Source organism: Musa acuminata, chromosome BXJ2-8, assembly GCF_036884655.1.
Source record: "Musa acuminata AAA Group cultivar baxijiao chromosome BXJ2-8, Cavendish_Baxijiao_AAA, whole genome shotgun sequence".
Taxonomy (NCBI): Eukaryota; Viridiplantae; Streptophyta; class Magnoliopsida; order Zingiberales; family Musaceae; genus Musa; species Musa acuminata.
In genome coordinates, this window is record NC_088345.1 from 20,822,491 (window position 1) to 20,843,913 (window position 21,423).

Consider the following 21,423-nt stretch of genomic DNA (forward strand, 5'->3'; position numbering starts at 1 on the left):
AAACATACAACATATCGCTCGATGATTCATAAAATCTGAACCCAACTTACCAAAACAATAACCACAAAATAAATTCACAAGTGTGGGAGTCTATATAGTCGCAAAACCAACATTTACCATAAGTTCATATCATTACACGAATTAAACTTAACATTCCATAATCCTAAACATGAGAGATCCTTTAAACTTATATAAAATCCACAAGTTTAGATTCATCGTCAACATTTCATTAGATGCAGAGTGTGCTTATACAATAAAAACATATATACTAATAAAGATCTGCCCAAAATCTTTTAGCTTTCCACTACCTCAGCCCAATCTTAACATTTAAGCAAGCGACAAACTATCCTGAAAAATTTATATAGCAACGGGGTGAGCATATAAAGCTCAGCAAGTGACTAACATATCCATAGTAAAAGAGGGCAATTTCCAAACAAATAAGGTTTCAAAATGCAAGGCAGAATATAAGAATTCATAGACATAATCTCATTAGATGCAAAATCTCAAATGTCATTTCAATCAAACATATTTGGTTCATAACAGATGGAGCATAGAGTAATTGGAGCATATCAATAGCGTACAACATGTTCCGGAGCATATCAATGATAAATGAAATATTTCGGAACATATCAATGGCATATGGACCATTTCGGAGCATTTCAAAGACAAATACGAAACAGAAGCTCAAACGTCAAATTTGACGTTGCATTCATATCATTCTTATCCAAAGCATGTATAGAAACATATAACCAAAGCTCTAGATACCATATCAAACATATAGAAGGTGAAGTGGGACCATAACATAATATGGTACATCCATTTCTGAATGACCATGAAACATAAGTCTCTCACGTCTGGGAGGTCTCCCATGTCTGGGAGCTCCATCCACCCACGTCTTAGTGAGTCATAAGGGCCGGCAGAGCATTAGAGGCTCTATACATAACTCCCTTCACCATTTCTGGCAAAGGTTCACAATATCCCACAAACACCAGAGTACAAAAGGATAGTATGAACAATGAATAGCACATATCGGAAGCACGTGCGAAACAACAAAACGTACATGTGCCTTTACGAGTCAATACGAAGTAAGCAATAATCTTTCACAATTGTATTCAGATTTGAAAGGAAATGAAAGCAAGAGCATTCAAGGATTCCAAACAATCACGTATAACTCAATTCAAATAAGAAGGTTAGATGAATTCAATGTCAAAAGGAATGAAACTGGAATAGGCACATATCGAAAGCAAATGCAGAATAATGGGATATACATGTGCCTATATGAGTCAATACGATATAGCATAAACGTTACACAATAGTTTTCAAGAATGAAAATAATTTTAAGGACAAGAGCATATAAGAATTCAAAGCAGTAAGATAAAGCTCAATTGAATAAGAAAGCTAAAGGATATCAATTTCCAAAGGAATGAAACCAGAATATGCGAAATCGACCAAAGCTCGATTTCTAATAGAATTCGAGAGGCACATTGAACAAATGATTCAGGTTATCAATTATGCTCCAATACCCTCAAGAAGGCTTTTGTCGAAAGATATATCAATCTATTTTCTGATGAAATAAATTTCGTATGAATCAAGGTTTCCAACAAGGAGTTACCATTGATTTAGTAACCAAAGGTCAAAAACAAAATCACTGTTTTACAGAATTCATAGGGTCAGTTTCAACAGATAACAGGATAGGCATTTGAATTTCAAATTTTTCAATCTATATGTCAAAAGAAAGGTCTAAAAGTCTATTTTCGAATGAGGTTAGTTTTGTAAAAATCAAAATTTTCAACAGGGACTTATAGGTATTTTAGTATCGAAAGGTCAGAAATTTTGTTCCATATTTTGTAGCATCTATAGGCTCATTTGAAATAGACGTTTGGATAAGTATTTGGTGTCCAAAATTTTCAAAATTGGTGTAAAAAGAAAGATATAAGAGTCTAATTTCAAACGAACTAGGTCTTGCCCAAATCCACATTTGGTGCTAAGAATTATAGCTGAAACAGTGTATAGGGGTCAGTTTACCGAAAAATTCTAGATCCATGGTTTTATGTCCAAAGAGAGAAATATCATATTCTAAGTAGAAATCTTTCAGATTATTTAGAATCAATATAAGAACAAAGACTAATATTTCTGTAGGATGGGGTTAGAACACTTGCCTTTGAGAATTATGACCTCAATTGAGAAGATTTGAATAAGAAACCTCAAAGCCCCAAATTTTTGTCTTCTTCTTCTTCCCCCTTTTTTTTTCTCTTCTTCTTTCTTTCTTTCTCTATTCTTCCACACAGCTGTCTTCTAATTTTGTGCATTTTGTAGTTTAGTCCTTATATTATTATATTTATGATTAGGTCCTCAAGGTTTACATATAGGTCCTCAGATTTTTTTTTTTTTTCAACAAATCCCCCAAAATCTTATGAATAAATTCTCATATTTATACTTTGGCTCTTTTTTCAAATTTAAAATAGATACTTACATTACAACTAGAAACTTATACGAAAATTCAGAAATAAGGGATGTTACACCTATCGACATGGATATGTTAATCGCTTGCTAAGCTCTTTATACTCACCCCGTTGCTATATAAATTTTTCATGGTAGCTTATCACGTACTGAAAAGCTAGAATTGAATTGAAGCAATGAAAGGCTAGAAGATTTTTTAGCTAATCTTTGTTGGATGATAGTTTTTTTTTGTTGTATAGTATATTTTACTTCTGATGTAATGTTAAGGATATGTTGATACTTATGTGCAGTAAAAGTTTAAAGGACTGCTTATGTTTATGGAATGATAAATTTAAGTTGTATAAGGATAAGAACTCATGGTAAATAATTATCTTTTTGTGATTGTATATATTTTTACGATTATGGATTTATGTTGTGGTTGATGTTTAGTTGAGTTGCGTTTGGATTTTGTGAATCTTTGAGTGAAGTGGATTATGATTTATGTAACATACAGGTTTATGAATTATGAATATTGATTTTGAATGATTCTTAGTATTCTCAAATTGTTAGACTGGATCCTGGGTTGAATTGATGATGAATTATAATATTATTGATTTTCGACAAGGTCACACCTCCTGAATGTGATAATTCGGGGGGCGTGACAGAGTTGGTATCAAAGCATGGTTTGAGGATTATTAAAATATTTGATATGTTGACGTGCAAAATATACTGAGGTCTAGTGAACTATAGTGATTGGTGGAAATTTTCTTTGATGTATTTTAGGAATCTAGGATGATGTGGACATTTGGTCCTCCTATTTCATTTGTTTCTAATTAATTAAGGGGGATGAAAGGGTTGATTGAGGATACTAAATCAGAGTAGCACATTGAAAGCATGGTGGACCTAATTTCATTGGTAGTAGAAAAATGGATGATGCAAACAGAGAATATATTTGATGCACGAAATTATTCCGATGATCAAAAGATTTCTTTTGTCAAGTAGCAAGAATGACAAGGACAAGTTTACCAATAAAAATATAATTAGAAATGAATTAGAATGTGATAACAAGAGGGTTAAGAAATTTGGATTTGAAAAGGAAAGTCACCATAAAAGGCTCAATAATGTTGATGGCCTCTATCCAAGTGCAAACTGATCTCATTCAACAAATTAAAGAAGGACAACTATGAGATCCACATTTAATATACTTGAGGAATGAAGTTAAAAAGGGATTGAAGTTGAATTTTCAAATTTCAAGTGATGGCCTATTGAGATTTGGGGATAGAATATGTGTTCCAAATGACCCAGATATCAAGAACCAAATCTTGAATGAGGTCACAATTCAAAGTACACTATGCATCCTAGTGGCATGAAAGCATTGTATAAGAAAAATTGCATAACGCCTATATGTTGGGAGGAAGTTGGTGATAGAAAGTTGTTAGTACCAGATAAAGTATAAGAGACTACTGAAAAGATTCAGGTTATCATAAAAAGGCTAAAGGCTACTTAGAGTCGGCAAAAGTGCTATGCTGATAACAGAAGACGAGATATCGAGTTCCAAGTAGGGGATTTTGTATTCCTAAAGGTCTCCCCTTCCAAAGGCGTTGTAAGATTTGGAAAGAAAGGAAAGTTAAACCCAAGGTTCATTGGATCTTTTGAGATCCTTGAAAGAATTGACTCTGTCGCATATAAGATTGCCTTGCCACCATCGATGTGTCATATCCATGATATATTTTATGTGTTAATGCTTAGAAAGTATATACTTGATCCCTCTCATGTCATTGAGTATGAGCTGATTGTGATTAAAAAAGACTTATTTTACAAGGAAAAGCCAATTCGGATTATTGATAAAAGGAGAAGATATTAAGAAATAGAATTATTACTCTGGTTAAAGTAATTTAGAAGCATCATCCTACAAATGAAACGACCTAGGAGCTAGAGGAAGAAATGAAGAAAGCTTACCCTCATCTTTTTGCCGAAAGAGGTATGACAAATTTAGAGGACTAAATTTTCTTTTAAGGAGGGGAGAGTGTAACATCCCTCATTTTTTTTGAAAATTTATAAGGATTTATTTATAAATATGAGGATTTTTTTAAATAATTCTTTAGCACTAAATATTTTTTATATATATTGAAAATATTGTGAGGGACCAAAATGTAAATCTCATTAATTGAAGGTGATTTGTGAAAGATTTACACTAAAAAAATAAAATAAAATAAAATAGAGGACATGTGTCATTAGCAAGGATGAGCCACTTATATTTATTTTAAAGATGACACCTAAACCACCATGCATGCTTGCCACCGCACTATTTTAGCATGAGTCAAACTTAAGTAATTTAAGGCATAATTGAGGGAAACTTTACCGTTAACGTAACTTGAGAAGAGAAGGAATTGAAGGAGAAGAGAAAGATAAAGAATTGAAGAAGAAGTTTTATCTTGGCTTAAGGTTTTGCATCAAATCCCCCACATTTGGAAATCAAAACTTTTTAAGGCAAGTGTACTAACCCATCCTAGAGATAAATATTGATCTTTGTTTTCACCTTGATTTTGAGAAAATTGGGAGATTGTGGCTGCATGTAAGGTATCTATGCCGCTTATACATCAAATGTTGAATCTGGAATTTTTTTTTCAGATTTTGACCTTTCAGTACTTGTGTAGCCATAACATTTTGCACCAAATTCGGATTGAGGAAAAACTCTTTCATACGAAAGGAGACTTATAGAACTTTCATTTGACATAAGAATTAAAATATTTCGAGTAAATTTACCTATCCAAACAATTAAATGAAAAGACCTTATGTATTTGGTAAAACAGATACTATGAATTCTGACCTTCTGTTACTAAATTGCTCATAACTCTCTAGTGAAAATTCTGAATTATGTTAAACATAGTGCTTTAGAAACTAGATTCGTATATCTTTCTTTTAAAACATAATTTGAAAATTTTGAATATGTTTTCCTTCCAAAACATCTGTTTAAATTGATTCTATCAATTCTGCAAAACAGAGATGATCAATTCTGACCTTCTATTACTAAATTGTTATAACTCTCTAGTGAAAATACTAAATTATGCAAAAGTTAGTTATTTAGAAACTAGATTCACATATCTTTCGTTTGACATCAATTTGGAAATTTTGAAGTATGTTTGCCTTTTGAAACATCTGTTTAAATTGATTCCATCAATTCTATAAAACAGAGATGATCAATTCTGACCTTTTGTTACTAAATTGCTTATAACTCTCTATTGAAAATTCTGAATTATGTAAAACTTAGTTCTTTGGAAACTAGATTTGCATATATTTCGTTTAACACAAATTTAGAAATTTTGAAATATGTTTGCCTTCTGAAACATCTATTTAAATTGATTCTATCTATTTTGCAAAACAGAGATGATCAATTCTGACCTTCTATTACTAAATTTCTCATAAAACTCTATAAAAAATTGTGAATTATGCAAAGCTTAGTTATTTGGAAACTAGATTTGCATATGTTTCTTTTGACATATAATTTGAAAATTTTGAAGTATTTTTACCTTCTAAAACATCTGTTTAAATTGATTCTATCAATTCTGCAAAACAGAGATGATCAATTCTGACCTTCCTTTACTCTATTTGTTGTAACTACCTAAATTTTGTTCATCTAAAAATAGATTAATACAGATTTCCAATGATACCCATTTTTAGTGAATTGGAGCATGCTTGGTCACTAAACAAATCAGAAAATGTACCATTCAAATTATGCTAGAATTGAAAATTTTGTTGAGTTTTGCCTATTCAAGTTTCATCCTCTTGGAAATTTGATTTTTGCTAAATTCTTCTTCAATTGAGCTTTATATTAGTCTTTTTAAAACCTTGTATTATTCATCCTAAAATTGTTGTATGTCTAAAATTTATTATGTAATGTTTTGTTTGTATTTCTTTGTTTGATAAAGGCACATACATATCTCCGTTGTTCCGTATGTGCTTCTGATATATGCCAATGTTATTATTCATACTACCCATCTGTACTCTAGTGTCTTATTGGATATTGTGAACCTTTGCCAAAATAGTAAAGGGAGTTATGCATAGAGCCCGCGATGCTCTGCCGGCCCCCATTGAGTTCACTCAGACGTGGATGGATGGAGCTCCCAGACATAGGAGACTTATGCTTGGTGGTCATCTAGAAATGGATGAATCACATTATGTATGTGGTCCCATAGTGCCCTCTATGTTTTTGATATGATATCCAAAGCTTTGTTTATGAGTTTATATTTATGCTTTGGATAAAAAATGGAATGCATGCTACATCAAAAATGACATACAAGATTGTGTTTATTATTCGGTTCACTTGTTATACTTTGAAGTGTTTCGTATATCATTGTTATGCTCCCAAACACTCTTACACCTTTGATATGCACCTAAATGCTTTATGTGTCATTTGATACATGCCTAAATGCTTCTTTTGCTAATGAAATTCTTCAATTTCCTTTCTCCTATTGTTATTATGTCTAATGCCTATTTTCGAATGAGTTAACCCTTTGTGATTTTTTTATATCAAATGAGATGATTCCAAATTAATGCTTGTATTTCTGCTTTTGTTATCTTGATACTAAGCCTACTTGAGCTTCTCCTATCGCCATGGATATGTTAGTTGCTTGCCGAGCTCTTTATGCTCACCCCGTTGCTATATAAATTTTTCAGGGTAGCTTGTCACGTACTGAAAAGCTAGAATTGGGTTGAAGCAGTGAAAGGCTAGAAGATTTTTAAGCTAATCTTTGGTGGATGATAGTTTTTTTTGTTATATAGTATACTTTACTTCTGATGTAATGTTAAGGATATGTTGATACTTATGTGCTATAAAAGTTTAAAGGACCGCTCATGTTTATGGAATGATAAGTTTAAGTTGTATAAGGATAAGAACATGGTAAATAATTATCTTTTTATGATTGTATATATTTCTATAATTATGGATTTGTGTTGTGGTTGATGTTTAGTTGAGTTGCCTTTGGATTTTGTTAATCTCTGAGTGAAGTGGATTATGATTTATGTAACGTATAGGTTTATGAATTGTGAATATTGATTTTGAATGATTCTTAGTATCCTCAAATTGTTAGTTTGGATCCTGGATTGAATTGATGATGAATTATAATATTATTGATTTTAGATAGGGTCACACCTCCTGAATATATAATTCGAGGGGCGTGATAGCTTTTGATGTCAAATTTATTAACATAAAAGGGAAAGAAAGGGCAGCAACTATTGCTACCCCTTGGATTGGCCAAAGGCAGCTTGCACCCTTGGTCAAGAGCTCCAATTTGCTACTCTCAGCCCCTAAGACCAGGAAACCCTAGCCACAAGGGGCACCCCTTGTAGCCAGGAAACTTGTCTGTAGGGGCTGCCATGCCCATAGTCGAGAGCCCCTTTGTGGCTCTCGGCCTTGCAGTTCTTGGCAAGGTCGAGAGCAGGAAGGTGCTGCTCTTGACTAAGGCTGTAAGCAGCCTTTGGCTATGGTGAAGGACAGCAACATGTTAGAACCCTAGTAGATTCTAAGCTTGGGATTAATCTCTTTAGGCGATCGGTATCCTTGGAACTCTATAGGGGTTCCTATTGAATCTTGGATTTTGATGATGAAGTCAATTGTCATTTGTTGTCTAATCTATGTGTTGAGATAAGTGTGCAGGATTAACTACGTTGAAAGTAAGACATGCAACAGGAGTTACGCCGGAGTCATGACAATGATCACGTTGGGAGTTCGAGAGCTCGACGGAAGTTCGGACAGTCATTGGAGGTTCTGCGGGAACAAATCCGAGAAGTCCAGAATCTTACCAAAGAAGCTCGTTAGAACTTGCCAAGTGGATCGTCGCAAGTCCAGGAGTTTGCCGGAAGTCCGCAGGAGCATAACCGAGGGTTCATCGGATGATCGACGGAAGTTCGCCGGAAACTCGTCGGAAGAAGCGATTGACGCACCAGAGCAAGCTGCAGAAATTGTCTTAGGATTTATTGTAGTTAGCACTAATGATTAAGTTGAAAATAGGAGGTGATCCTATTAGCTTAATCTTGGGGCAAGGCAATTGGGCCCCTGAAAAACCCAAATTGGGCCGAATGGATCAACCCATTCGGACCCTGGTTGCTGTGGGAGGTGCAATCGCCCAAGCCAGGAGGTAGCACCGCCTGCGCTAAGTCTCCCAGGGAGATTAGGGGGTGCAACCGCCTGGGATCAGTCTCCAAGCGAGACTGGGTGGTGCAACCTCTCCTGATAAGAGGTAGCACCGCTTGAGCTCAAGTTTCGAGCTTTGCAAGGCGGTGCAACCGCCCCAGTTACGAGGTGCAACCGCCTGAGCTCGGTCTTCGAGCTTTGGTAGAGAGGTGCAACCGCCCCTGACAGAGGTGGCACCGCCCAGAGGCTCAGTCTTCGAGCTCTGCCAGGTGGTGCAACCGCCCCAGTCAGGAGGTGCAACCGTTTGATCCCGGAATTCCGGGAATTGACAGTTTTGAGCTCCAAATTTGAACTGGGTTGGGGCCTATAAATACCCCACCCATTCAGCACTGAAAGGTAGCAACTTACACTCGAAATCTTGATATCTTTCTGTGATTCTTAGAGCTCAAAACTGTTGTAAAGACCAAAAGTTCTCCTCCTTCTATTCTTCAAAGTTTGAGTTGTAAAGAGAGGAGAGAAAACTTCTGTAAGGGTTGTCTCCTAAGCCCGTCAAAAGGAGTGAATCTGTAAAAGGGTGGTTGGCCTTCGTCTATTGAAGGAAGGCCTCAAGTTGACTTCGGTGACCTCGTCGATGGAGGAAGCCAAAAGTGGAGTAGGTCAAGATTGACCGAACCACTCTAAATCTCGGTTTGCATTTCATTTCAGCATTTTACCTTCACTGCAAACTTCTCAATAGCTTACTGCCTTCTGCGATTTTACGAACGAGTTTCTAAGTTCAGAACTTTCCGAATATGCATTTAGACGTAAATCGGCTTTTTTCGTACGATCATCATATTTCAGTTTACATTTACGTTTTGATTTCAATCATAATTGTTTACTGCCTTCTGCGATCTTACAAATAATTTTCTAAGTTCAGAACTTTCTAAATCTTCGTTTAGACGTAAATCGGTTTTTATCGTACGAACGTCGCATTTCAGTTTGCGCTTGTATTCTGCTTTCCATCATAAACTGCAAACTGCCTTCATAGATCTACTTTAACGTTATCTCGCTTAATCTCAAGTTAAAATAATCTTAGAATCGGCTTTCACATCGAAATCGTTTTTATCGAACGAACGCAGCTTTCGTTTTAATCGCTGAAAAATTTCCGCTGCACTAATTCACCCCCCACCCTCTTAGTGCTCTTGATCCTAAGAATTGGTATCAGAGCTCGGTTAACTCTCAAACGGATTAAAACCCAAGAGAGATGGCTTACGCCGGAAACAAAGAGGGCCATTCTATTACACGTCCACCCATGTTTAATGGGATGGATTACACCTATTGGAAGACCCGAATGAGGATCTTTCTTATTTCTATGGACTTTGAACTTTGGAATCTTTTCGAGAATGGTTTTTCGAAGTCTTCTCTTCCAATGATCGATTGGAATGATTTGGAGAAGAAGGCTTTCGCTCTTAATGCAAAAGCTATGAATGCCTTATTTTGTGCACTTGATAAAAACGAGTTTAATCGTGTTTCGATTTGTAAATCCGCATTTGATATTTGGCACACACTCGAAGTGACTCATGAAGGCACAAGTAGAGTGAAAGAGTCAAAAATCAATCTTTTGTTACACTCTTTCGAACTTTTCCGGATGAAACCGAGTGAGACTATTGGCGACATGTTTACCCGTTTCACGGATGTCGTCAACGGTCTAAAAGGACTCGGAAAAAGTTTTTCGGATTTTGAGCTCGTAAATAAGATTCTAAGATCCCTTCCTAAGAGTTGGGATCCTAAAGTCACTGCTATTCAAGAGGCAAAAGATCTAAACAACTTCCCTCTTGAAGAACTAATTGGGTCATTAATGACCTACGAGATGACTTGCAAAGCTCATGAAGAGCAAAAAGACATCCTTCCAAAGAATAGGAAGGATATGGCACTTAGAACTTTTGAAGACCACTTGAAAGAAAACTCAAGTGATGAGGATTGTGACGATGACTTGGCACTTCTAACAAGAAAATTTAAAAAATTCATTAAAAGAAACAAGATTAAGAATGACACTAAAAATAAACTTGAACCCAAGAAGGACCAAGTTATTTGCTATGAGTGCAAAAAGCCGGGACACTACAAGAGTGATTGTCCCCAAGCCAAAAAGAGAACAACAAAGAAGAAGGCGCTCAAAGCAACATGGGATGATTCGAGCGCGTCCGAAGAAGAGGAGTCCAACACCGAGCAAGTTGCTCATTATACCTTAATGGCCATCGGAGAGGAGGTAACAAATTTATTAGATGCAGATTTATCTTTCGATGAATTATTAAATGCCTTCCATGACTTATTTGACGAATGCAAGATTATCAATAGAAAATATAAATTACTAAAAAAGGAGCATGATAGTCTTACTTGTGATTTTGATAAGTTAAAAACTGAATATCATGATAGTTTAGATCTATGCATCAAATGCCATGATCTAGAAACTCTCCAAAAAGAAAACTTGCTACTTAAAGACACCTTGAAGAAATTCAAGGTTGGTAGCAAATCATTAAACTTGATCCTTGCAAACAAGGGTCACGTTCCAAAAATGAGTGGAATTGGATTTGTGAGAAGTTCTCACCAAAATCCAACCACCTTCATAAAAGGCCCCATCTTACATGTTCAACACCAAACCAAATGCAACTTTTGTTGTAAACTTGGACATAATACGCACTATTGTCCATTCAAGAAAATTAGTCCAAACAAATTGATTTGGGTTCCTAAAGGAACCATGATAAATTCTATGCAACATGATAGACAATGTAGATCTATCCTTGAGGCGCCCAAAAGCAAATGGGTACCTAAAAATCATCCTTTCTTGTAGAAACTCACACCATCGCAAACTAGGAGCAAGAGATGGTACCTTGATAGTGGATGCTCAAGGCATATGACCGGAGATCCATCTCAATTCTCTAAGCTCATTAGCATAGACGAAGGCTATGTCACCTTCGGAGATAACAACAAGGGTAAAATCATTGGCAAAGGAACCATAGGTAACAAATCCAACTTCTTTATTGAAGATGTTTTGTTAGTTGATGGTTTAAAACATAACCTCTTGAGCATTAGTCAATTATGTGATAAAGGATACACTATCAAATTCGAATCTAATGCTTGCATCATTGAAAAACCACATAAAAATATGTCTATGATTGCATTAAAACAAAATAACGTATACACTATTGTCATCAATGATTTGTGTAATGAAATGTGTTTTTCGGTTTTGAATGAGGATGCTTGGCTATGGCATAGAAGATTAGGTCATGCTAGCATGAAACTAATCACTCAAATATCATCTAAAGAACTTGTAAGAGAAATTCCTCATATCAAGTTCATCAAAGATAATGTATGTGATGCTTGCCAATTAGATAAACAAATTAAGGGTAGTTTCAAAACTAAGAATCAAATAAGCACCTCTAGGCCCTTACAATTGATCCATATGGACTTATTCGGACCAATCTCTACATCAAGTCTAGGAGGTAGCAAATACGCCTTTGTCATTGTTGATGACTATAGGAGATATACATGGACCTATTTCTTAAAATAGAAAAATGAATGCTTTAGATATTTTACCAAGTTTTGTAAACTTGTTCAAAATGAGAAGGGTTCTATGATTTCGTCAATTAGAAGTGATCATGGTGGAGAATTTCAAAACCTTGATTTCCAAGAATTATGTGAACTCAATGGATACAACCATAATTTCTCTACTCCAAGAAATCCTCAACAAAATGGGGTAGTAGAAAGAAAAAATCGAAATTTACAAGAAATGGCAAGAACCATGTTGAATGAACATAGCTTACCCAAATACTTTTGGGCCGAAGCCATAAACACTGCATGCTATATTTTGAATAGAGTTCTAGTAAGACCCTTACTCACCAAAACTCCTTATGAGTTATGGAATAACAAAAAACCCAATGTTTCTTATTTTAAAGTCTTTGGGTGTAAGTGGTTTATCTTGAATGAAAAGGATAACTTAGGAAAATTTGTTACTAAATCCGATGAAGGAATCTTTCTTGGTTATTCTTCGGTTTCTAAAGCTTTTCATATCTTTAATAAAAGAACTTTAATTATTGAAGAATCCATTCATGTTGCTTTCAATGAGATTTCCAAAATTAGGAAAAATGATCTTGATGATGATGTTAATTTTGATTCTTTGAATTTAAATGAAACCCCGTCTCCAACTAGCAACTTGGATGCATCCACTTCCCAGATTTCCTTACCCAAGGATTAGAAGTATGTAGATGCTCGTCCTAAGGAGCTAATCTTAGGAGACACATCAAAGGGGGTTCAAACACAATCTTCTCTTAAAAATTTTTGTACCAACGTCGCTTTTCTCTCCCAAATTGAACCCAAATGTGTTGATGAAGCCATGAAAGATAATTCATGGATTATCGCAATGCAAGATGAATTGAATCAATTTGAGAGAAATGAGGTGTGGACGCTTATTCCTAGGCCAAATGACCTTTTAGTTATTGGTACTAAATGGGTCTTTAGAAACAAGTAAGATAAAAATGGTATCGTGGTTAGAAACAAGGCTAGATTAGTAGCCAAAGGTTTCAACGAAGAAGAAGGTATCGATTACGAAGAAACCTTCGCTCCTGTGGCTCGATTAGAAGCCATAAGGATGCTCCTATTGAATCTCGTATTTTGATGATGAAACCACTTGATATATGTTTATGATTTAATCTGCGTTTTGAGTGACGCAGGATGCTTCGATCAGGATGAGACAATTAAAGCAGGATAATCATGTTGTGCCGAAGGAACATGTCAGAAGATTGGACGTCGGGCCGGTGGATCGGTCGACGTATCGACAGAAGGCTTCGGGCCGTGAACTCGGGCATTCGGCCAAGAAGAGCGGGTATTGTGCCAAGGATATCGGAGTTGCGGAGTCAACTGGCCGATTGGGCAATAGGCTGCAGGAGAGGACGATGCGCCGAAGAATCGGACGAAGCGTCGAGAGACCAATGACATGTCGGACAACTTGGTTAATTGCTTAGGATTAATTGTCTCGATCGAAGTTTTGATTTGTTGTGCAGGATTAACTACGATAAGAGTAAGACAAGCAGCAGGTGTTGCGCCGGAGTCAAGATCATGATCACGTTGGTTGTTCGAGAGTTCGACGGAAGTTCGGACGGTCGTCGGAGGTTCAGCGAGAACAGATCCGAGAAGTCCAGAAGCTTGCCAAGCGAAGCTCGTCGGAACTCGCCAAGTGGATCGTCACAAAGTCCAGGAGTATGCCGGATGTCCGCAGAAGGATCACCGAGGGTTTATCGGATGATCGACGGAAGTTCGCCGGAAACTCGCCGGAAGAAGCGATTGACGCATCGGAGCATAGCTGCAGAAGTTGTCTTAGAGTTAATCGTAGTTAGCATGATGATTAAGCTTGAAAATGGGAGGTGATCCCATTAGCTTAATCTTGGGGCAATTGGGCCCCTGAAAAGATTCAAATTGGGCCGAATGGAGCGAACCATTCGGACCCTGATTGCACCAGGCGGTGCAACCGCCTAGGCCAGGAGGTGCAACCGCCTGGGCTGCGGGACTGGGCGGTGCAACCGCCCCAGCCAGGCGGTGCAACCGCCCAGGCCATGTCTTCCAGCGGGACTGGGCGGTGCAACCGCCCCAGCCAAGAGGTGCAACCGCCCAGGGCTCAGTCTCCAAGCGAGACTGGGCGGTGCAACCTCCCCAGCCAAGAGGTGCAACCGCCCAGGGCTCAGTCTCCAAGCGAGACTGGGCGGTGCAACCTCCTCTGTCAAGAGGTAGCACCGCCAGAGCTCAAGTTTCGAGCTCTGCCAAGAGGTGCAACCACCGAGCTCGGTCTTCGAGCTCTGGCAGAGAGGTGCAACCTCTTTGGATAGGAGATGCATCGCCTGAGCTCGGTCTTCGAGCTCTGGCAGAGAGGTGCAAACACCTCTGGCAGAGAGGTGCATCAGCCTGAGCTCAGTTTCGAGCTCTGCCAGGTGATGCAACCACCGAGCTCAGACTTCGAGCTCTGCCAGGCGATGCAACCACCGAGCTCAGTCTTCGAGCTCTGGCAGAGAGGTGCAATCGCCTGAGCTCAGTCTTCGAGCTCTGCCAGGCGGTGCCACCTCTCCAGTCAAGGGGTGCAATCACCTGATCCCGGAATTCCGGGATCTGATCGTTTTGAGCTCCAAATTTGAATTGGGTTGGGGCCTATAAATACCCCACCCATTCAACACTGAATTGACAACAGATCCACACCGAATTCTTGATCTTTTCAGTGATTCTAAGAGCTCAAATTTGTGTAAAGTCCTAAAGTTCTCCTCCTTCTGTTCTTCAAGTCTTGAGTTGTAAAGAGAGGAGAGAAAGGATCTGTAAAGGTTGTCTCCTGAGCCTGTCAAAAGGAGAGAAACTGTAAAAGGGCAGTTAGCCTTCGCCCATTGAAGGAAGGCAGCTAGTTGACGTCGGTGACCTCGTCAGAAGAGGAAGCCAAAAGTGGAGTAGGTTAAGACTGACCGAACCACTCTAAATCTCTGGTTTGCTTTTACCTTGAGCACTTTATCATTACTGCAAACCTCCTACATTGCTACTGCCCTCTGCGCCTTTACGAACGAGTTTCTAAGCTCTGATCTTTCAGAATCTGCATTCAAACGTAAATCGTGTTTTCATACGATCTTCACACTGCAGTTTACGCTTACATTCGGATTCCATTTATAACTGCAAACTGCTTTCTACGTAAAACGCTTTTCAAGGTTCAAAACTGCTTTTAGACGCAAAACTACATTTAGACGTAAAATTACGTTTAGACGTAAAACTGCGTTTAGACGCAAAACTGCGTTTAGACGTAAAACTGTGTTTAGACGTAAAACTGCGTTTAGACGTAAAACTGCGTTTAGACGTAAAACTGCGTTTAGACGTAAAACTGCGTTTAGACGCAAAACTGCGTTTAGACGTAAAACTGCGTTTAGACGTAAAACTGCGTTTAGACGTAAAACTGCGTTTGGAAGTAAAACTGAGTTTAGACGCAAACTGCGCTTAGACGCAAACTGCGCTTAGACGCAAACTGTGCTTAGATGCAAACTGTGTTTAGACGCAAACTGCGCTTAGACGTAAAACTGCGCTTAGACGCAAACTGCACTGTGATTCTGCTTTTATATCGAAATCGTTTTTTATCGGACGAACGCAGCTTTTGTTTTTAAATTACTGTAAGATTTCCGCTGCACTAATTCACCCCCCCCCCTCTTAGTGCTCTCGATCCTAACAATTGGTATCAGAGCGGGGTATTTCTCATTTCGGATTTACACCCGAGAGAAATGACTTTTCAAGAGGGTTGTTCGGTCTTTCGTCCACCGTTCTTTAACGGATTGGACTACACTTATTGGAAAACTCGAATGAGAGTTTTCTTAATTTCTCTAAATCTGGATTTATGGAATATCATTGAAAACGGTTTTCAACTTCCCTCCAAACCGATGAACGAATGGTCGGATTTGGAGAAGAAGAATTTTTCTTTAAACGCAAAGGCTATGAATGCCTTATTTTGCGCATTGGACAAAAATGAGTTCAATCGGATTTCTACGTGTGAAACGGCTTTCGATATTTGGCGCACTCTTGAAATCACGCATGAGGGAACTAGTAGAGTCAAAGACTCGAAAGTTAATATTTTACTACTTGATTTCGAGCTTTTTCATATGAAACCAAGCGAAACCGTTGTTGACATGTACACCCGTTTTACGAATGCCATCAATGGTTTAAAATCACTTGGTAAAAGCTTTTCGGATTTTGAACTCGTTAACAAAGTTTTGCGCTCACTTTCTAAAACTTGGGATTCAAAAGTAACTGCTATTCAAGAATCGAAAAACTTGAACCAATTTCCACTTGAAGAACTAATTGGTTCATTGATCACATATGAAATGACGTGCAATGCACGTGAAGAACTTGAGAACCACCTTCCAAAGAACAGGAAGGATTTGGGACATAGAACATTTGAAGACCACTCGAGCATAAGCTCAAGTGATGGTGAACTTAAACTACAAATGAAACGAAAATTAAAAAGCAAAAAGAATGGAACTACTTGCTTTAAACGCAAGAAGAAGAACAAAAATTGGGATGAATCGAGCTCATCTGAAGACGAGAAAGTCAACAAAAGCGAGGCGGCAAACTACGCCTTACTAGCCTACGACATTGAGGTAATTAAAATGCCTTTGGTTTATTTTGAAATTACTTGATGCTTTCATGATATATTTTCCTTTTTAATTTAGAATTAATTTTCTTGAAAATTACATGTTTAAAAATAAAAATACAAAAATTATGATCATGCTGATAATTTCGAAAATAATATTGCATATTTTATGATAAACAAACAAAATGATTTTGATCATGGTTAAGAAGTAATAATGTGTATCATGTTTGATTAACATTGTTGAATGAAATCACGTTTGATTTAAAGTAATGCATAAAGATGTAATATGAAATGGTTATTAACAATTTTATGCATGTGATTTTAAGTTATCCATGATCATGAGCTTGTTTGATCTTCTTGACTTAATTTCAAGATCAATAGCAAAAATCATGTCTGAATATATGAAAGTGTTAATTTCATTTTTGGATTCACTTAACAATTGGTATCCTAACAATCAGATTCTCTCATACACTTATGAAAAATATTTTTCTAAAATGGATTTGATGAAATGATTCATGCTTATAAACTCCATCTTGAAATATGAATGATAGTGTTTTTGCTTGCAAAGATTTGTTTCACATTCATATCTCCTATGATTCATGTGCAGAAAAAGAATTTATAAATCATAATACAATGAGATTTCTTATGCAAAAATAAAGTGCTTTTGTGATTCTTTGCTAAAGAGAATAATCATAATCATGATCTTGATAATTATAACATGAAGCTCTTTATAAATCAAGATCGTTCATTATGCTCCCTACATTTATCAAAAAGGAGTTTTTCAAATGAAATGCAATTCAATGAAGTGTCATTTTGATATCTTGAAACTTGGAATATTTTAAAATGTGATCTTTGATAAGAATGTTTCAAGTTGCTCCTTGTACTATATCTTTTCAAATGAATCATAAGCCTTGATATCATATATCTTATAATACAAGATTTCTTTGCCTTATGCTTATCTTAATTTGGCATATAAAGACTAAGGCATGCTTAGATGAAAAAGAATCTCTTAAAAAATGCTTTTCCCATTTGATCGAGATTAATGATTTCATGATATTTTATGAATCTCGAAATTAATTTTAATGACTTGATTATGAACTTCAAGTTAATGATTTAATTTGAATAAGTTTTATCTAAATCATAATTTTGATCTTGCAAAATTGAAGTCACAAATAATATCTTGTGGTAGTCATGAATTGATACTCACAATATGAAAACATTGATATTCATGACTTAAATTGGATTGAAACATTGTATGCTTAATTTAATCATTCTCCTATGTTTCAAAAATTCCTTAAATGCCTTATGTGATGATTGAAAACTAATCTGCTTTATGATGAATTACGAATCATGACTTGATCTATGATATAAATGCCTTGAAATGATTGAAATATTTAACACTTTTATGCTCTTCCCCCTACTTTCTTCTTGTTTTCAATGATAAAATGGGGAGAAGTTTTGATCATGCATGGTAGGATATAATTTGACAAAATTGATACCATCATGATATGAAACATTTATGATGTACAATTATGCATGCAATACTTGTGCTTTCTAAATATGATGTGATGTATTGCATATGATGTAAATCATGATTTAAAATGCTATGAGTGCCAAGTTACACATTTTGAGAAGAAATTGTTATATTGAAATATTAATGTAATTATGAATGGTGATATGATATCATGCATGTAATACTTCAATTTATGATAATAATACATGCAATGATAAAATATTCATGATGAAAAATTATCTTGACATTCATAACTTGATTATTCATCATTTGTCATGATTTGGAAATCATTCTAAAAGGAAAAGAGAACTACAAAACTGTATTCTCTCTTTCATTTTTACAATGACAAAGGGGGAGATAGTTAGCTTGTACAAGTCAAGAAGATGCAAAAACTTGATTGCTAGCTTACCTATTTTAAGAAGCAAAGATTGCTAACTTGCTTATTTCAAGAAGAAAAATTGTCTTCTTGAACATCACTATCTTGAATATCTCAAGAAGCAAAACTTGCAATTTGCACATTGCAATAGGAAGCAAGAATCATGAGCTTACACAAGAAAGCTATCTTGCATTTGCTTTCGAAATTTTTGCTAGCTTATATGTTGTGAAACTTGTATATCGTAAAAATTGCTAGCTTGTTGGTCTAAAGAGAAGCAAAAAGTTGCTATCTTAAAAGAAGCAAATATGCTATCTTGCCTATCTCAAGAGGCAAAAATGCTAACTTGCGCATCTAGCAAAGTGAGCAAAATTTTCAAGAAGCAAGAGTTGCCTTCTTGAACATCTCTAATTTGCTAGCTTGCATGATATAGAACTTGCTATCTTGAACATTACCAAAAGTGCTATCTTATATGTTATAAAACTTGAATATCTAAAACTTGATAGCATGAATGTTCTAAGCATGATATAACACTTGCTAAATCTTCTAGCTCCAAGATTGCATGATGATAAAACTTGATACTATGTTTCTCATGCAATGAGTTGAATCAATATCACAAACACTTGATTGTGATACTTCTCCTTTTTGTTGATGACAAAGGGGGAGAAGTATGTTGATGAAAGTATGTTGATGACATGACATGTGATGCATAAGTTTATGCATATGTTCATGTTGACGTGTTGCAAGTATTCATGATGAATATTGCAATGACTTGAATTCAGTTTGAATTCAAGGTTCTATCAATATGGCATATTGATGGGGGGAGTTTGTTTAAACTCCGGGAGTTAAGTTTAACTCCGTCATCAAGTGGTTGTCATCATCAAAAAGGGGGAGATTGTTGAATCTCGTATTTTGATGATGAAACCACTTGATATATGTTTATGATTTAATCTACGTTTTGAGTGACGCAGGATGCTTCGATCAGGATGAGACAATTAAAGCAGGATAATCATGTTGTGCCGAAGGAACATGTCAGAAGATTGGACGTCGGGCCGGTGGATCGGTCGACGTATCGACAGAAGGCTTCGGGCCGTGAACTCGGGCATTCGGCCAAGAAGAGCGGGTATTGTGCCAAGGATATCGGAGTTGCGGAGTCAACTGGCCGATTGGGCAATAGGCTGCAGGAGAGGACGATGTGCCGAAGAATCGGACGAAGCGTCGAGAGACCAATGACATGTCGGACAACTTGGTTAATTGCTTAGGATTAATTGTCTCGATCGAAGTTTTGATTTGTTGTGCAGGATTAACTACGATAAGAGTAAGACAAGCAGCAGGTGTTGCGCCGGAGTCAAGATCATGATCACGTTGGGAGTTCGAGAGTTCGACGGAAGTTCGGACGGTCGTCGGAGGTTCAGCGAGAACAGATCCGAGAAGTCCAGAAGCTTGCCAAGCGAAGCTCGTCGGAACTCGCCAAGTGGATCGTCGCAAAGTCCAGGAGTATGCCGGATGTCCGTAGAAGGATCACCGAGGGTTTATCGGATGATCGACGGAAGTTCACCGGAAACTCGCCGGAAGAAGCGATTGACGCATTGGAGCATAGCTGCAGAAGTTGTCTTAGAGTTAATCGTAGTTAGCACGATGATTAAGCTTGAAAATGGGAGGTGATCCTATTAGCTTAATCTTGGGGCAATTGGGCCCCTGAAAAGATTCAAATTGGGACGAATGGAGCGAACCATTCGGACCCTGATTGCACCAGGCGGTGCAACCGCCTAGGCCAGGAGGTGCAACCGCCTGGGCTGCGGGACTGGGCGGTGCAACCGCCCAGGCCATGTCTTCCAGCGGGAATGGGCGGTGCAACCGCCCCAGCCAAGAGGTGCAACCGCCCAGGGCTCAGTCTCCAAGCGAGACTAGGCGGTGCAACCTCCTCTGTCAAGAGGTAGCACCGCCAGAGCTCAAGTTTCGAGCTCTGCCAAGAGGTGCAACCACCGAGCTCGGTCTTCGAGCTCTGGCAGAGAGGTGCAACCTCTTTGAACAGGAGATGCATCGCCTGAGCTCGGTCTTCGAGCTCTGGCAGAGAGGTGCAAACACCTCTGGCAGAGAGGTGCATCAGCCTGAGCTCAATTTCGAGCTCTGCCTGGTGATGCAACCACCGAGCTCAGACTTCGAGCTCTGCCAGGCGATGCAACCACCGAGCTCAGTCTTCGAGCTCTAGCAGAGAGGTGCAATCGCTTGAGCTCAGTCTTTGAGCTCTGCCAGGCGGTGCCACCTCTCCAGTCAAGAGGTGCAACCGCCTGATCCCGGAATTCCGGGATCTGATCGTTTTGGGCTCCAAATTTGAATTGGGTTGGGGCCTATAAATACCCCACCCATTCAACACTGAATTGACAATAGATCCACACCGAATTCTTGATCTTTTCAGTGATTCTAAGAGCTCAAATTTGTGTAAAGTCCTAAAGTTCTCCTCCTTCTGTTCTTCAAGTCTTGAGTTGTAAAGAGAGGAGAGAAAGGATCTGTAAAGGTTGTCTCCTGAGCCTGTCAAAAGGAGAGAAACTGTAAAAGGGCAGTTAGCCTTCGCCCATTGAAGGAAGGCAGCTAGTTGACGTCGGTGACCTCGTCGGATGAGGAAGCCAAAAGTGGAGTAGGTCAAGACTGACCGAACCACTCTAAATCTCTGGTTTGCTTTTACCTTGAGCACTTTATCATTACTGCAAACCTCCTACATTGCTACTGCCCTCTGCGCCTTTACGAACGAGTTTCTAAGCTCTGATCTTTCAGAATCTGCATTCAAACGTAAATCGTGTTTTCATACGATCTTCACACTACAGTTT